The following is an 18,241-nucleotide window of genomic DNA, read 5'->3' as shown; positions in this document are numbered from 1 at the left end:
GTATTGCAATGAAGTGAGTCGTAATCTTTTTGCTGGTACAGGGTCTTGCCTTTAATTTTTTAAAAATGCAACATCTGTCCGGCCTCTATGGCCCAGTGGTTGAGCATCGACCCATGAACCAAGAGGTCACCGGTTAGATTCCTGGTCAGGGCACATGCTCCAGTTGTGATCCCCAGTAGGGGGCGTACGGGAGGCAGTCAGCCAATGCTGTTTCTCCTTTTCTTCCTTCCTTCCTTCCTTCCTTCCTTCCTTCCTTCCTTCCTTTTTATTTCTCTTTTTTTTTTTGACAAACAACTGCTTAGTTTTTATTTCATAATCATAAACTTAACTCTGCAATCCAGCTAGACTGGGAAGGGGGTAAGGAAATTATGGAACCCAATGAACTGTGGCAAGAGCACAGAGATGATGGAACATTCCCAGAAAATCGGGGTGAAGGGGTGCTCCCCTGAGCTACCGAAGGGATGGTCTGGTGGTTAAGATAAAACACAGGTCAAATTTATTAGAGTTGCCCACAGTCAGCAATGGTGGTCTCCTTGCTGGTGGTCTTGCCATTCCTGGACCCAGAGCGCTCCATGGCTGTCACAATATCCAGGCCTCCGGTCACCTGGCCGAAGACCACATGCTTGCCACCCACCCACTCGGGCTTGGCAGCGCCGATGAGAAACTGGGCACCGTTTGTGTTTGCTCCAGCATTGGCCGTGGACAGGCGCCAGGACCTATATGTTTCAGGATGAAGTTCTCGTCCTCAAATTCCTCCCATAGATGGACTCGCCGCCTGTGCCATGATGGCGTGTGAAGCGACCCCCTGGCACATGAATCCCGGAATAATTCTGTGAAAGCAGGAACCTTCGTAACCAAAGCCTTTCTCCCCGGTGCTCCGAGCACGGAGGTTTTCTGCTGTCTTTGGAACTTTGTCTGCAAACAGCTCGGAGGAGACATGACCTGAGGGCTCGCCGTCAACGGGGATGTCGAAGAACACGGTGGGGTTCACCATGGCTGATCACAGGTGGCTCCGGGGCGGCGGCCGCTGCTAAGCCCATGATGTTTCTTTCTTATGGATGTTTCTATCTCTCTATCCTTCCCCCTTCCTCTCTCTCTAAAAATCAATAAAAAATGTATTTTTAAAAATAAATAAAGCAAGCAACATCTGTGGAGCACAAAAAAGCAAAGTGCAATAGAGGGAGGTTTGCCTGTGCTGATCTATCCATCACAGTGAGCACTGACCGAGCACCTGCCTGTGGCAGGCATGACGCAATGAATCCTCGCAGCAACCCTATGATTATCACTGTACAGAGAAGGAAATTGTAGCACAGGGAGGTATGTAGCTTGCCCCAGGTTGCACAGCCAGTAAGTGGCAGAGGTGGGAACTGAACCCCAGCCACCTGGGTCTAGAGCCTTACCCACTAGGCTACACTGCCTGGCATGTGTCATCTCAATTGCTCTGAGAAGCTCCCCATCAAATATCTATTCATGTACTGGCTTATTTCATGCACCTGGCTCTGGCTGAGTGGCAGGGATGGGGTGGGGACACTAGAAGACAAGGAAGGGCCTTGCTTCTACTTGGTAGACAAGGCCACCATGGCGAGGGAGCAGCAGTGAATGACAGCAGCTGCAGGAACTGTCCCCCGGACCACAAATGCTGGGCCACAGAGGGTGGTCGGGGTCTGGTGAGCTGTGACTCTATTCTCCCAGCTCCCTCAGCCAGGCACCATTCTTGACTCTGTCCTCCCCTCCCACTGCCACATTTTCCCTCCTAAAAATCTCTTGACTCCAGCCCTCTCTTCCTCCCTGCATGACCAGCCCTGCCAGGGCAGCCCCACTTCTCCCTCCTGGGAACTCCACACGTCCTCGCTGCTCTCTCAGCTTATCTCCTACGCACCCCCAATAAGTCCACTCTGCCCTTCACGGTCTTTCCTAAACTTTTAAATCTAATGGGGACATCCAATCATGTCATTCCCTCTGCTTAACACCTTCCACTGGGATAAAGTCCACATTCCCATATGTGGCCTACAAAGACCTATCAAATCTACCCAGCCTCGCCGCTCACCTCTTACACCCTTGAACTCCATGATCCTGCCCTCTAGAAATACTCAGAGCCCCCAGATTCTGTGTCCTTCCTCAGTGCTGGGCCCTCCCCCAGGCTGCTCTCTCTCTCCTCCCATCCCCTCTCTTCTCTCTTGACTTGGGTGAATCCACTGGCTCTGTTGGATAGTGCATCTTTGAGGAAGTCTCAGTTTCCCCATCTGTAAAATGGACTCACACCTATCTCCTGGGGAGACATGAGGATCAGATGACGTTGTGGCCAATAAAACACTATGCAGTGCTTGGTATACAGTAAGCACTCAATAATGGTACCAAAAATGACGATCAGCTTGCCTCTACATACAGATGTCATGCAAGTACCCAGATCAAGCAAAGATACCACTTCAGAGGTTCCCCATCCCCCTTAGATAAAATGCAAACACCGTGGTTGTCACAGCTGGCCTCCAAGAGGGCCCCAGGGTGCCTGCCCACTTGTGAAGTCCCCTCCCACTCTGTGCAACCCTAGCCTATTGCCCAAACGTGCGACTTCTGAGGCTGCTTCCTTGCTTTCTTGGATCACTCGCTCTGGGGGCAGCCAGCCGCCATGTTGTGAGGATGCTCAAGCAGCCCTTTGGAGGGGTCCACATGGGAAGGGACGGAGGCTTCCCGCCAAGACTTCAGATGAGGCAGCCACATCACCCAATTAAGGTGCTTCTGACCCACAGAAACTGTGATGAACACACACTGTTCCCTTAGGCCACTCCGTGTGCAGGGAACAACAGCTAATACAGTGGCTCCAAGACCCGGCCCTGCCCGCCTGTCCAACCCCATCTCCCTCCCTCTCCCGTGTGCTCTCCCACTCCAGCCTCACTACCCTTCCTTGTCCTGCACCCATCTCATGGCCTGTGAGCTTCTTCCCTCCCCCTTTGTCCCACAGTCTCTCATGGTTGGCTTCTTTCATCCCCCGGACCTCAGTTTCAGTGTCATCTTCAGAAAGTGTTCTTGAATGACCCTCATCTCCAAAACACGCGTCGCTGCCCTAAACCTGGACCTCACCCTGCAAATCTCTGTGCATTTCCGTGTGACATGTAACACCACAGATAAATCATCGGTGCATTGAGTATTACATGTGTCCCCTGCCTCCCAGCTAACATCTCGATTCCGGAGGAGAGGAAGGCAGTGTTAGTCCCTCAGTGTCCTCGGCACCTAGGACGACGCCTGGCATACGGTTGGACCTCAAAAAGGTTCATTGGGCGAATAACAGGCCATGAAATTGTCTCATCTGCTTATTTACTTGGCTCTGACTCATCTCCCCACTAGACTAGGAAAATGGGGCATGCCTGTCTTACCCGGGGTTTGGAATGATGTCTGGAACTGGTGGGTACTCAGTAAATAATCCTATCGAATGTCGACTGAGTGCTGACTGCGTGAGAGGCTCTCTCCCGAGCCCTGCGCATGTTCTAATGCATCTTATCCTCACAGTAACTCTGTGGGGTGAAGACGACTGTGACCCCCATTTCGCAGGTGAGGAAACTGAGGCACAGAGAGGGACCTGAGTTACCAAACAGTAAGCGGCAGACAGAGCGGGAACTGGGACAGTGGCAGCCCGGCTCCGGAGCCAGGCTCCTAGGCAGGCAGCGCGGTGTGGCCGCCTCCTCCGCCGGCTGCCCAGGACCCTCACCCCGTCGCGCGGCCCAGGAGGCGGCCGAGATGCCCAGCTGGGCCTGGCCGGGCAGAAGGAGTGGGCGGCGGCTGGGCAGCTGGAGAGGCTTTCCCCATTTCCAGGGGACGGAAAGGCTCACCTCATCGGGAGAGAACGCCCCGTTCCGTGGTCGTGGCAGGGAGCGAGGTGTCTCCCCGGCCTGGTTCATGTCGAAATACATTGTCTTGCTTTTAATAGCCTCCTCCATCAGCTCTTGGAGCTTCTCATGACTGTCTGTTCCCAAAATAATACCCGGCACCGCTTTTTCCAGCTCAGAAGTGCTGAATCTTGCTACCTCCCCATCCGCGCTGGCGGCCACCAAGCCCTCGTCATCCAGGGTCCCCCCGGCCGGAATGTGACCCAACAGGGAGGTTCCCCAGGCATTTGGAGAGAACCCCCGACCTCCCTTGCCAGCTGATGGGGCTGCTGACAGCAAGTTTCCAGAGAGCCTGGCCTCGGGCTGCCTGTGCTGCCCGCCTGCGCTGCGCTGCGGAGGGGATGTGACCTAGGCCAGCGGCAGCCCTCAGCCCTCCGAGACGGGGAAGATTTTCCTAGAAGCTGGAGTGCTGACGTGGAGCGAGAGGGAATTGGCTTTTGGCTCTCAACGCTGCAATCGGCTTGGCTTGCCGCTCTCCTTCTGTGTGCAGAAGGGAAAGAAAAGGGGGGTGGGGAGGGGAGGTTTATCTCTTTTGCATTCTTCTGAGAGCTAAGCTCAAAACGTTCAGGTTTTCATTTGTTTAAAAAATATATCTGGGGGGCGTAAAACTAGAATTTTTTCTCCTCGTATTTTAAAAATCATTTGGGCTATTTGTTGCTTTGTTTATTCATTCAACAAACACTGCCAAGTACCTGTAACATTCTAGGCCTGGGGTGCAGCCGTGAGTAATAAAGATGATGAACTGCCCTTGCAGACATATGTGCCGAGAAAAACAACGTGGAGCAAGGAGGTAGAAAGGACCAGGGGAAGAGCTGGTTTTAGCTGGTGGTCAGGAAACTGGACTGGGGTGGGGTGTCCCTCAGCCGGCCTGCGCCCTCTCGCAATCCGGGACCTCTGGCTCTTAACCACTCGCCTACCTGCCTGCCTGATTGCCCCTAACCACTCTGTTTGCCTGATGTTTGCACATGCGAATTTCGTGGAACAGGCCTCTAGTTAATAATAATAGTTGCTAAAATGCATTGTGTGTTTATGCATTGACCTGTTACAAGTGTTTGACAGGCATTCATTCAACAATCCTCATAACCTTTCAAAGAAGTGCAAATATTCTCCTTTTACAAAGATCACAAAAGCGGTTCAATGACATGTCCTAGGTCACCTGGTAGAAGAGCCTGGAATCAAACCCTTAAAGAGACAGGACATACTCCCTACTTCCCCTTCTCTCCTTCCTGCTGAAATGGGGACGTGTTTGTTGGAGCACAAGCAGCCACTTTGGGCCATGAGGTTAATGAAGACCAGTTCCCTGAAGACACCAGTTAATGAACACACCGCTTCACTGGAGAGGTGGCGCTGAGCAGCACTGAATGGGGTCTGAATCTGGCTATGCAGATAGCAGGGGGAACGCATTGAAAACAGAGGGAACGGCATGTGCAAAGGCCCCGAGGAAGTAACCTCTATGGTAGTGAGCCCGCTGTCACTGGAAATACTCATTCCTTTATGCATTGCACAAGTTTTCTGGGCACCTGGCAGAGGGGTTAGGGGCAATCAGGGGTTAGGGGCAGGCAGAGGGGTTAGAGACAATCAGGCAGGCAGAGGGGTTAGGGGTGATCAGGCAGGCAAGCAGAGGGTTTAGGGGTGACCAGGCAGGCAGGCAGAGTGGTTAGGGGTGATCAGGCAGGCAGAGTGGTTAGGGGTGATCAGGCAGGCAGAGGGGTTAGGGGCAATCAGGCCAGCAGAGTGGTTAGGGGCAATTAGGCAGGCAGGTAGGCGAGCGGTTAAGAGGCAGAGGTCCCAGATTGCAAGAGGGTGCAGGCCGGCTGAGGGACACCCTGCCCCATGCGCAAATTTCGTGGAACAGGCCTTGTGTGTTTATGCATTGCCCTGTTACAAGTGTTTGACATGTATTCATTCAATAATCCTCATAACCTTTCAAAGAAGTGCAAATATTCTCCCTTTACAAAGATAACAAAAGCGGTTCAATGACTTGTCCTAGGTCACCTGGTAGAAGAGCCTGGAATCAAACCCTTAAAGAGACAGGACATACTCCCTACTTCCCCTTCTCTCCTTCCTGCTGAAATGGGGACGTGTTGGTTGGAGCACAAGCAGCCACTTTGGGCCATGAGGTTAATGAAGACAAAGCTGCCGGATAAAAGGAGCTCAGGTCCCTACGGGTCATGGGGGCTCCATATCAACCCTGACCCCTCGATCTCCCACCCAGGCCTTTGGTAAGAGAAGAATAAAGAGCTAACCTGTTTAAGCTATTGCTATTTAGGGATCTTTAGCACAACAGCTAACCCTGTGTCCTCACCAATATGGATCTTATTTTAAACGTGTGAAGACCTCAGGTGCAGAGACATTGAGTAGCATGATCAGATGTGCACTTGAGAAAGATGGCCAGCCATGGGAGGGGTCAAGGTTCAGACTCCAGAGCCAGCTGGCCTGGACACAGCTCCCAGCTCCGCCTCTCCCTAACTGTGCGATCGGAGGCCAGTTCCTTAACCTCTCTGCCTCTCGGTTTCCTCACCTACAAAATGGTGAGGAAATAGTGACCGATGGGAGAGCTGTTTTGAGGAGTTAGCACATGTCAGGGCTTAAAATAGTACCTGGCACATATGAGGGAGTTTTGGGCTCGGTGAGAGCTGCTGTCGGGGACACCTCACCTGAGCATTGGGTCCTGATGGAGAGCACTTTGGAGGCTCCCCCTCCCAGCAGGCTCTGGCAGGGACCTGGGAGCGCAGAGAGAGGCCTTCATTTGCCAGCAGAGGAAACGGTCCCTGAGGGAGAACAGCCGAACGGGCGGTAACCACCAGGAAAGGTCGCTGGGCCGGGGGCTGTACAGAGTGGGGTGTAGGCCAGACCATGGTGCAGAAAGCCACCTCGGCACCATCCAGCCCAGGAGGCCGAGCCTGGGAGCCCATGTGGCAACAGGGCAGGCCCTGCGCGGCCCTTTCCCCCAGCGGGCGCCCTGGAAGATAAGAAACTCGGCTTCCGGAGGATCTGCTCTGAGTCGTCCCGCTGGCTCCTCCGGGCTTGTCAAAATATTTCTTTGTGGAGCCATCCCTGTTTTTCCATGAATAAAAGTATTTGTGGGCTCTTGGCAACAATAAGTGATGTTACAAAAGAGGCCTGCCTTCCGAGGGAAGCAGCTCCTCCCGCCGGGCCATGCGCGGGGCCTTCGTTCTCCTGGGGCTCCCTGCGCTCTGCGCCCTGATCGGGGCCTGGGGAGCAGGCTCTGGGTGCCCACCTCCGCTGGGGAGACACGCGAGAGGGCAGTGCCACTGCTGTTAGGGTCCCCGGCCTTTCCTAGCACAAGACATGCCGCGTCCATCTCGCCCTCTAGTCCAGCGGTTCTCAACCTGTGGGTCGCGACCCCTTTGGCGGTCGAACGACCCTTTCACAGGGGTCGCCTAAGACCATCCTGCATATCAGATATTTACGTGACAATTCATAACAGTAGCAACATTACAGTTATGAAGTCGCAACGAAAATAATTTTATGGGTGGGGGTCACCACCACATGAGGAAGTGTATTAAAGGGTCGCGGCATTAGGAAGGTTGAGAACCACTGCCTAGTCAGTCAGTCAGTCGGTCAACACGCATCCGTTGGGGACCTGCTCGGGCCCAGCACCACGCGGACAGAAAAGACCATCTTGGCCTAGAGGACCTCAGGCTTCGCAGGGCGACAGACGGGGAAGCAGGTCGCCCGGCAGGGGCCATGGCGATGTCGTCCTGGGGTCAAGGGAGGACAGAGTGGAGAGGGTGCCCGTGGCGCCGCGGTGAAGGCTGCGGCTCTGGGCCCTAGTTCAGCCCATGGGACCTTGCGGCCAGGGGCTCCACCCTTCAGGGAGTCCGTTTCCTCGTCTGCAAAATGGGGACCCAATGGGACTCATATAAGGAACAGGCTCGGAAGAGAACACCGTACAGTGCAGAAGTGTGAACTAGTGAAAGTTGTTAAAACAGTAGCTATGTGTCCCTCCCCCACACGGGCCTCTCCTCGGGGCCACTTGAGCGCCCTCATGCATGGCGCTGGCTTCCCTCGGAGTGAGCAAGTGAGTGAAGAGAGAGAACCAGGCAGAACCAGAGGCCGTGACTGGTCACAGAAGTCACTGCTGTGACTCCCCTCACTCCCTTTCAGAAGGCTCCCCAAGTCCAGTCTACATTCAAGGGCACAGGAATTGGGCCCCACCGCTGCCTTTTGAAGGGCAGTGTGTCAGAGAACTCACAAATCCAGTTTACAATCACGAGTGACCAGCTAGGCTCTCTGAGCAGACCAGAGGGCCTCCGACCAGCTTCCCCAGACCAAAGGAGAACAGGCGGGAGTCCGCTCCCACGAAATGCTGACCAGTCCAAACCCATCTGGCCGACGGCAATGAGACCACTCGCCTGCGTGAGGATGGGAGGTCAACTGCAAAAGGCAGTAGAGAGGTTCTGTGTTTTGACTGGGCTGGTGGTCAAAACTGACTGAGCTGTGCACTTCAAATGTGCATTTCATTATATGTAAATTATAACGTAGCGGAGTTGACTTTAGAAAATACCAGCTTGCTGACTCAGGGTACTCACTGTTCCTACAACTTCTTTGGTTTAGGTCAGGGGTTGACCCACTATTACCAAATCTGGCCCATTACCTGCTTTTTATAAATAAAGCTTTATTGGAACGCAGCCATGCACATTTGTTTATGGAGTGTCTAAGGTTATTTTCATGATAAAATGACAGTAGTACAATCGAGTTGTAATAGAGGCCATACGGCCTGCAGAGCTGAACGGATCTACTACCAGGCCCTTTATAAAGTTTGTTGATCCCAGCTCTAGAGGAAAACTAAGAGCTTCATGCTACTGTTACTCATTTTCAGGGCAAATGGGCCCAAATTCTCATTTTTTTTTTTACCCCAAAACTGTTGCAGCCCCCAACTCACACGTACACATGGCAGTTTCTCCCAGCAGCAGGCCGATGCGGGAAGATCCAAGTCCTCTGGACAGTTCCTGGCTTTTCCCCATGTGGGAACCATTTGACATTTCTTTAGAACGCTTTCTGCAGCCCACCCTTTAGCGTCTGGAAGCCTGAACTGGTGAACAAGAAGATGGCCCTCAAACGGAACCCGGCCCCACGGAACAGGAGTTGGTGGAGTTTCTGTCACTTGCAACATCTCCTTCCCCACCCCCTGGCTTCCTAAGTCTGGAAATGCTGTCCCAGCTGCTGAGAGCAGCCACCTCACTGCCATGAAGAAAAACAAGGGCAAACGAAGGGAAAGGCAGCGAAGTGGAGCCAGCACCTTGATCGTGTCATCCCTGAAACCCACCTTACCACCGAAGCATGTGGCAATGAGATGATGCACTGCCTTAAGGTTTAAGCCAGTTTGAGTCAGTTTTGCATGACATGCAGCCAAAAGTGTCCCAAGTGACACACTCGGTTTTCTTGCGTGTAACACAGAGACGATCCCACTCAAATGGCAGCTGTGAGGACTAGGGACCAGCTATGCCGATTCCAGCCCAGAGCGAGCAGCCCCAGAGGGGCCTCCGCAGACGGACGGTTCCCTTCCTTTCTCTGGCTTTTCTTCCCACCCTCATGCCCCATGAGCGCAGGCTGGGGCCATGTCATTTTCAGCCGTGCCAGGTAGGATGGAACCCTCCATGTGGAGAGGTCACTGGTCCCTCAGGTGAAATCAAGAGCGACACTGGGAGGGCAGTCCAGGGGACAAGAGCTGGGACTTCCCCCAGCCCCGGGGTAGTGAGGAGGCCCGCACCACACACCCCCTCCCCACCCTGTCTAGCCATGGGGAGGGGCTCCATCCCAGTTCACAGCTGGGTCATGTGGCGACGAGGTGGCGGGCGTGTGGTGCGTTGCTGCGAACGGACAGAAACTGTGGGGCCTGGAAGCAGAATCTGAAAGCAGTTTCTCTCCAGAATCTTCTTTCCTGCCTCCTGGTAAGCATCTGGACTCGCCGCAGCAGAGCCGTAAAATGGGTGACACCAAAGAGAACGATCGCGAGGCATTTCTTCCCAGTCCCCAGTGGAGCGTCACACGGTGTTTGTCATAAATCTGCGTGTCCCCTCGTCCAGACACTGTCGTCGCCAGGGAGTGCTGGCCCTGCTGCCTGCCCGCCCGTGGACACGCCACGTAGACACGTGAAACCTGTGGCTCACCGAACACAAGGATGGAGAAGCATGTGGCCACGCACTGAAAACCCGATTAGACGAGCGAGGTGAGCGTCCTGAGCAAGGACCCTGAGCGTAACTCAGCCGAATGCTCTTTGCTACCAAGTACCACTGGTATTCCCGGTGCCGGAGACCAGACTCTCCAAAGACCAGTGACCCCGAGGGTCTCGGGATTGAAAGAGAAATGTTACCCTGCGCTTCATAAGCCACTGGGGAAAATGCTTCTTAATCCCTTCCCCATTTCCGCAAAACAGTCACGGGGGTGCCAAGTACCGCGTAGGAAAAGTGGTCAATAATTGGTGATAATTATTGGAATTTCCGGGGGCTGCTGGAAATTCCAGGGGGACCACTTTGTACATCATATGATTATCTAACCACTGTGCTGTACACCTGAAACTCACACAAAATAATACTGAATATAAACAATAATTGATGTAAAACAATTTTAAGTAAAAATAAATTTAAAAAAATGCAATTGGTATTGTCACAAATATGTTATATATTGAAATAATAAAACATCTTTGGCCCTTGCCAGCTTGGCTCAGTGGATAGAGCAGTGGTCGGCAAACTGTGGCTCACAAGCCACATGCAGCTCTTTGGCCCCTTGAGTGTGGCTCTTCCACAAAATACCGACTTCTGCGCATGGGCCACGAAGTTTCAATTGCACTGTACGTGCGCTCCCGCACGTGGTATTTTGTGGAAGAGCCACACTTAAGGGGCCAAAGAGCCGCATTTGGCTCACGAGCCACAGTTTGCCAACCACTGGGATGGAGCATTGGCCTGAGGACTGAAAGGACCCAGGTTCAATTCCAGTCAAGGGCACATGCCCAGGTTGCGGGCTTGATCCCCATTGGGGGGGCGTGCAGGAGGCAACCGATCAATGATTCTCTCATCATTGATGTTTCTATCTCTCTTTCCTTCTCCCTTCCTCTCTGATTAAAAAATAATAATAATAATAAATTTTAAGTTATCTATAAAATAAATAAATAAATAAATAAATAAATAAATAAATAAATAAAAAATGTCTTGCCCTTACCAGTTTGGCTCAGTGGATAGAGCGTCGGCCTGCAGACTGAAGGGTCCCAGGTTCGATTCCGGTCAAGGGCATGTACCTTGGTTGTGGGCACATCTCCAGGAGGGAGTGTGCAGGAGGCAGCTGATCAATGTTTCTCTCTCATCGGTGTTTCTATTCTCTATCCTTCTCCTTCTCCCTTCCTCTCTGTAAAAAAAATCAAAACATATTTTTTAAAAAAATGTCTGTATACAATGAAAGAGGGGAAAGGAGAAGGAACAGGAGCAGGAGAGGAAGAAGGACAAAGAGAAAGACAGGGAGAAAGAAAGAAAGGAAGGAAGGAAGGAAGGAAGGAAGGAAGGAAGGAAGGAAGGAAGGAAGGAAGGAAGAAAGAAAGAAAGAAAGGAAGAAAGGAAGAAAGAAAGAAAGAGACTGAGGGGGGGTGTCATGTGATCAAGGTCTAAGCCAATCAGCACATGGAATTCCCCTGACCTCAGTGATGGTTCAGGGATGAGCACGTGGCCAGGTCAGGGCCAGGGCTACCCAGCTGGGCTGTGGGCAGACGGCTCTCCCGCTGGCAGGGAAGGGGGAGGGATGTGGCCTCGGCAGGAGGGGCAAGCTGGGGTCGTGTCGGTGGGGCAATAGCAGAGCCCAGAGAGTGAGAGGGAACCCTTGGTGTTTGAACCCCTGGATCCAAATGAGCCTGTAGTCCCCCCGGGATTCTCGATAATAAACTCGGCCTATTTACTTAGACCCGTCTGTAAGGTTGCAGAGGGCGTGGGTTGAATCTGCATTTCAGATAGACTGAGTAAGTTCTTAGCATAAGTGTGTCCCAAACATGGCACAGAACCTATTTATGCTAAACAATTATCGTTGTTAAACGGAAACCCAAATTTAACTGGTTGTCCTGTGTTCTAACTGGCAGCCCTACCCGTTTGGGCCAGGTTTCGGGTCATTGGAACCCAGGGGTGTCTTCACTGATGCCCAGCCCCTTCCCTCAGGGCAGAGAGGTACCCTGGCCTGCCTCCTGCACGGACCAGCCCATGGCGCACAGCGGGAATTCGCGGTCACTCCATCGCCCTCCTCTGGACCGGGACGCCTCCATTAGCAAGGACCCACCATGGTGGAGACCCACCGCCACCCCCATTTGGAAATTACTCTCTCCCAAAGGCGTCATTCCAGCAGGCAGGAGAGACGTCCTCCTTTTACAGATGAGTAAACTGAGGCTCGGAGGCCTGGTCGCGCACCTGGTAAGCGGTGGGGCGAGTTTAAGAACAAGGCCAGGCTCTCGGAACCCCACTTCCGAGCAGGGGGGACTGGGCAGCCGCTGCCCCCGAGGGTCCGCTGGAGGAAGCCCTGTCCCCACCCCGGGGTAAGGCCGGAGGCCCGGGAGGGGGTGCCGCTGCGCTGGGAGCAGCAGAAAGCCCCGCGGGCCGGTCCCTGCGGGCGGCAAGGGCCTGGCACCGGGAAAGGGGACGGACATTGGATGGCTGTCCCCAGCCCTTCGGGACCAGAGGAAGCCGTGGGGCGTGGGGCCAAGGCCTCTCCCAGCTCCTCTCCTCCAGGGCGCTGCACTTTCCACTCCGGTTTGCCTTCTCTCTTTCTCCTCCTCCTTCTCTCTCTGTTGTTACCACTTAAGGAAATAAATAAATAAAGCAAACCAACAAAGCAAACATCTGGAAAGCTTTGTGGAAAATGGACCCACCCTCCCCAGAGTCAGAGCACGGCCGCCCATGGGATTCGCAACTGGCCCCCAAATGCTCTCCGAGGAGAGGCGCCGGTCCCTCTGCTCTCCTCCCAAAGCCCTGTCTTCGCCTGGGGTCGCGTCCTTCCACACTCACCCCCACCTCCGGGGGTGGCTCCCGGCTCCCGGCCCTGACTGGGGGGGTACCCGGCAGGCTCCGGGGCTCCCTGCCTTACACCCAGCATGTTCCCGTCCCACCCCACCAGGGTCCCTGCCGCTGGGTCTCTTTGCCACCCTGGCAGCCACTGCCAGTCTCAGAGGGACGTCCCATTCCTCCTGACCCGCCACAAGCCTCTTCTCCACCCCACCCCCACCTCTTCTCCTTCCACGCCAACCAGCCCTCTCCCTCCACCACCGCCAAAGGTACCTTCCCAAAGGACAGCTTGACTGATAAGATCATGGCCCTGCTCAACAGCCCGCTGTGGCTCCCGCCGCCTCCTGAAACAAATACCAGGCTGCCGTGGTGGCAAGCCTTGCCGTGGATGTCTGCTGTTTGGTTTTTCAGCACCTTTTCTCTTCCTTTGCTAACTCCACTCTCGGTTTTCTTAGGGAGGGAGTGGGGAGGCTGCCCTCAGTCCCAGGGCCAGCAGGAGGTTGTGTGACCCAGACTGGGCCAATGCATGTGATGTGCTACCTTCTCCTCAACACAGGAGTCACAGGAGCTGTCAGGGTTGGCCACATGAGCCAGGTCTGGCTGCATCTCTCTCTCTCTCTCTCTCTCTCTCTCTCTCTCTCTCTCTCTCTCTCTCTCTCTTCCGAGCTGCTAATGGCTATGTCTATCTTCCCACCACAAGGGAGAGCAAACTCAGGGGAAAGCAAAGCTGTGAGATCAAGAAACCAGTGGTCTCTAACGTATTGTTAAGCCCCTGGATACAGCTGTGCCTGAAGCCAGTCACACCCACTCACTACATCCCGCTGTTTTTTAGGACTGAACTGGTTTGACACGAGTTTCTGTCTCTGACAACACAACAGTATGATTCCGACTTCATCTTCTGCTGTCCTAGTTTCCCGCACATCTGTGCTTCTAGGAAATGGCCTCTTGAGCCGTTAGCAGAACACATCCCACACTCCGGCCCCTGTGCCTTCAGTCCTGCTGTTCCCTTGACCTAAAATGCCCCTTCCCATCGCTGCCTACCAAAATGCAGCTTCTCCTTGAGGTGTTTCCCCACAGGGCTCCCTCCACGAGAATGCCCTCATTGTCCTTGCCTTGCTTCCTGTCCCTCAGACTCGTGTACGCCCCTCCTATCCCTTCTCAGAGACAAGGATGCCCTCAACAAGGAGGCATCCTTATTGGCTCCCCCTGAGCACAGCGTGTGACACGGAACCGGAGCTCGGTAAAGGACCTTTGCCTTGCTGTCCACCTGGAGAGGCACCAAGGACACACTCGCCTGAAGCCTTGATGCTGTGACAGATGAGCCTGCCTGGCGTCCGTCACTCCACCTTTCCTCTCAGCACCCCGCTTTTCCTTTGGGGAACCACTCCATCTCCATTCACTTACTTGTGGCTCACACAGAGTTCACCCCACCTCTCAATAGCACGGGACCCAGACCAGCCAGCCAGGGCTCCCCACAGTCCCGCCCGTGCTGGGCGTGTGGCCCGCCATGGAGACTCAACAAGAAGCAGACATAACGCACAACAGAGCCTGGAGGTAGGGCAGGTGCCTGATGGCGTTTCCTCCCTGGCCAGCCCTGCCTGAAGCCAGCGCGCTCTACACTTTTTAGGTAGATGAGCCGGTAAATTCCCAACTCTTCGGGCTTCCGTCACCTACACTCATGAGTCTCAGCGGATACAGCTTCCAAGTCTTTCGATCGTTAAGCCTAACCCAGGGCACAAGGGGTCCATAAACATTTACTCGTTCGCTAACTGAGAGCAGGGCATGCTCTCTGCCCTCTCCCTCACTCCACCTTCCCCACTGTTCATCTAGCTAAGATCCACCCATCCTGCAGTCTCATCTCCACCGTGACTCCCCTAAGACCTTTCTTAATTCTCCAGAAAAAAACTAGGCCTCCGCTGGGCTTCACAAAGCTCCAGACACGTCCTTCATGGCACTTCTCACAGTTGGCGATTGCCTAATTGTTGGTGAAACTAATTATTCTACGTCCGTCTCCCCCCAAAACTATGAACTTCATCAACTCAGACATTGTCTCATTTGCCACTGAATTCTCAGGGCTCGGCACGGAGCCTGGCACACGGTCGGGGCTCAGCAAATGGCCACTGGATTACTAAACGCATCGACACCACTCAGAAACCAATGAAAAGAATATGGCCCCATGGTTCACAGCGATGAGTACCTGGTCCCTTGAAGCAGACTCCAGGGAGAGCCAGGCCTGCGGAGGCGGGAGGAGAACTCGCCTCTTTGTGTGCACAAGCCCACGGGGGTCCTAGCATCAGAGCGCCATCAGAAAGCCCAACACAATTTGCGATTCATTACGGGAGACCCAGCCACGCCCTGAAGCAAACGTCAAATTTCACACATTTAATGAACTCCATACTTGAAATATGTGGCCTGTAAAGTCTGATTTACACTGCTGTTAAAATCCTTGGTGCCTGAAAAGGAATGTGAAAAGTATGTATTTGTGCTTAAAGAGGGGGCTCTTTTTTTTTTTTAGACGTTAATTCACTCCAAGGCTTATAAACGTTCCCTAAAGCATTATTTCAATTGCAATATTTCTTTCAGCACCTCACATTTAGTTACCGACTTTTGAGAAAAGTGGCTGTGTTCGGTCACACACCAGGGGAGGCGCCACCATGGAACTGTCAGCTCTCGGGCAGGTGAGCGGAGCTGACAGCCGGGCTCGGACAGCCCCCAGCAGGCAGCGCGGACGGACGGCCTGGCCCTAATGAAAACCTGCCTTAAGTCAACAACGCGCGGCCGCCGTGCCTGGCAACATGAATTTTATTTTATTTATTTATTTTTTTCAGTTCAGCCACAACTCTCATTCATTGGGTGCTCCCACCTGGCGTTTCTTTCCTCCCCAGGGTCGCAGACGGCTCTCGTCTTAGGAAGGTTTCGTATCCGGGGAGACTGAGCTCCTGACCGGGGGACAGATGTCCTCTCTCGGAGGTGCCCCCTGGAGCAGTGGCAACACAACCAGCTTTCACGGACACCTTCTGGACTGAAAAGGACACCTCGACCCCATGTTTAAGCCTTCCTGGCTCAGAGAAGTCTGTCCGACAGAGCCCACGATTTCTGTTTGTTTTTTTGTTTTGGGGTTTTTTTTTAATTTCTTTATTGATTAAGTTATTACATATGTGTCCTTATCCCCACATTATCCCCCATTCCCCCCATTCATGCCCTCATCCCCCTGTTCCTCAGAGGGAAGGTAGGGGAGGGTGGGGGTAAGAGGGAGAGATCAACCAAAGGACTTATATGCAAGCATACAGGCCTCACCAATGGACACAGAGCCCATGATTTCTGGGGGAAAGCCTGGCAGGCCACTCTGGAGTCAGCCAACTGCCAGCCCCTCGCCCTGGCTTCAGGCAGAGCATGGGTCAGATCTGATTGGTCAGATCTACGTATTCCCCTCTCCAGTGATTGGTTCGGAGTGGGTGTGTAGCCCAGTACCGACCAATGAGATGTAGGAGCGGCTTCCCGGAGAAGCTGTCAAAGCTGATGGGAAGAGATGGCCTAGAGAAAAGCCCGCCCTCGTTTCTCTGAAGTTCCACCGGAGATGCTGCGTCGCCCACGCTCGTTTCTCTGAAGTTCCACCGGAGATGCTGCGTCGCCCAGGCGTGGAGCTCAGAGTCACCTGGCAGGAGCTAGACAGGCGGTGCCTGGAGCAGGGAGCCCAGTGGCGAAGCCAGCATCTCTACAGCGGTGGGCAAGTGTCACTCTTTGACCACAAAGCAGCCATTCAACCTTCCTTCTTGGGAACACAAACACAGTCTCTCTAGAGGTTCACCTCTTCCCCACGGCAGATGGTCTGGAGGAAGTCGGTCAACATATCCTGACCTGTGACCCCAGCTGGGCTCATGTGATTCTCCCCCAGGACACTGACTCTCCAGTGATGCGAGGTGGGGAGGGGGCGGGGGTGGGGGGAGAGCGGGGATGATACAGCTGGAGGAGATAAAACAAACTACAGGGACCTCACCGGAGGTGGGCTGGCTCCTGCTAAGTGCATCCCCAGCCGGTCCTGGCTCTTGTCCGGCCCAAGCTGAAGTTCTAGTCTGTGAGCCACTCCGCACCCTGGCAATCAATTCCCTCTCCCTCTTCCTTGGCTTAACCGCGCCAAGAAAAGTTGTGTGCAGCCCCAGAGCTGTAACTGAGACAGAATAGCGCCCTGCCAGGCACTTCACACACACACACACACACACACACACACACACACACACACACACAAACACACACACAAACACACACGCGCGCGCGCGAGAGAGAGACATATACCCACTTCACAGACGAGAAGCTTCAGGCTCAGAGGGCGCTACTTGCCCAGCATGTCGTGGTTACTGGGTTGCCAGGTCTGGAATGGACGTGCATTTTGCTCTCCTTATCTGTGAGATGAGTTTAATTCCACGTGCCCCACATGGTGACAGTGAGGACGCAGCCTGATAATCCAGGTGGAAGGGACGACGACCCAGCCTCCACCCCCCATGTGGAGGCCACGTGGCTCTCTGAAGTCTCTGTCCTTGAGAGTCACTTCCTGGGCTCGGGAGGGATTCTCTCAGGAATCGAGAGCGTTCCTCATGGGCTGGTCCAGCTACCAAAAGCCTCAGCCCTGGACTTGGAGAAGGAACTCGGTCATACCTGGGGGATGTGGTCTGGCTGCAGGAGCCCATGGCCTGGGGTGTGGAGTCCCTTGACGTGACACACAGTGAGGCTCTAAGCTGGCCTCCACCGGTCAGAAGGCAGCATCTCTGGCTTAATGGAGACAGGCCCAGGGGGGTCAACAGATGACATTGACTCACTTCCTGCCACTCATCAGCACTGGCCACCATTGCTCCTCTCTCTGTTCTTCAATATACGGAACCTCTCCTGCCCCAGGGCACTTGCACATGCTATTCCTCTTTCCTCTCACTCACGAATGCTAGCTCCCCTCATCTTTCAGACTTGGGCTCAAAACCCACCTATTCAAGGACACCCTCCCTGACCACTGAATAGTCTAAAACAGCCGCACCACTGCCCATCCTTCCCCCCATCCTTCTCTGGCCAGTCTCCCCAACAGCACTGTGCTTTAATTTCACTGTAGTATTTATCACTGTGCAACACAGTTACTCACTTGAGCCCTGCCCTCAGAGAGCATACAGTTTAGTGGACTAGACTGAAAATAATGCCCTAAGAGTACAGAGTGCCGGAGAACACATACAACAGAGTAAGGGGTCAGGGGATGCCGGGCTGTGATACTAGACGGGCGGTCGGGGTAGGCCTTTCTAGAAGGGACATCTGAGCAAACACCGAAATGATGCTTCTCTGTTTCTCTCCGTCTAAAACAGAAGCTCCACTTGAGAGCAGGGG

General features: G+C 53.8%; 1 pseudogene; it reads right to left on the bottom strand.

Annotated features, from left to right (window-relative positions):
* Positions 1–499: 499 nt before the first annotated feature.
* LOC132240141 (peptidyl-prolyl cis-trans isomerase A-like) lies at positions 500–1,019 on the bottom strand (annotated as a pseudogene).
* Between the last annotated feature and the right edge of the window lie 17,222 nt (positions 1,020–18,241).

The sequence above is a fragment of the Myotis daubentonii genome, chromosome 8, assembly GCF_963259705.1.
Source record: "Myotis daubentonii chromosome 8, mMyoDau2.1, whole genome shotgun sequence".
Taxonomy (NCBI): Eukaryota; Metazoa; Chordata; class Mammalia; order Chiroptera; family Vespertilionidae; genus Myotis; species Myotis daubentonii.
This window is presented reverse-complemented; position numbering and strand designations above follow the sequence as displayed.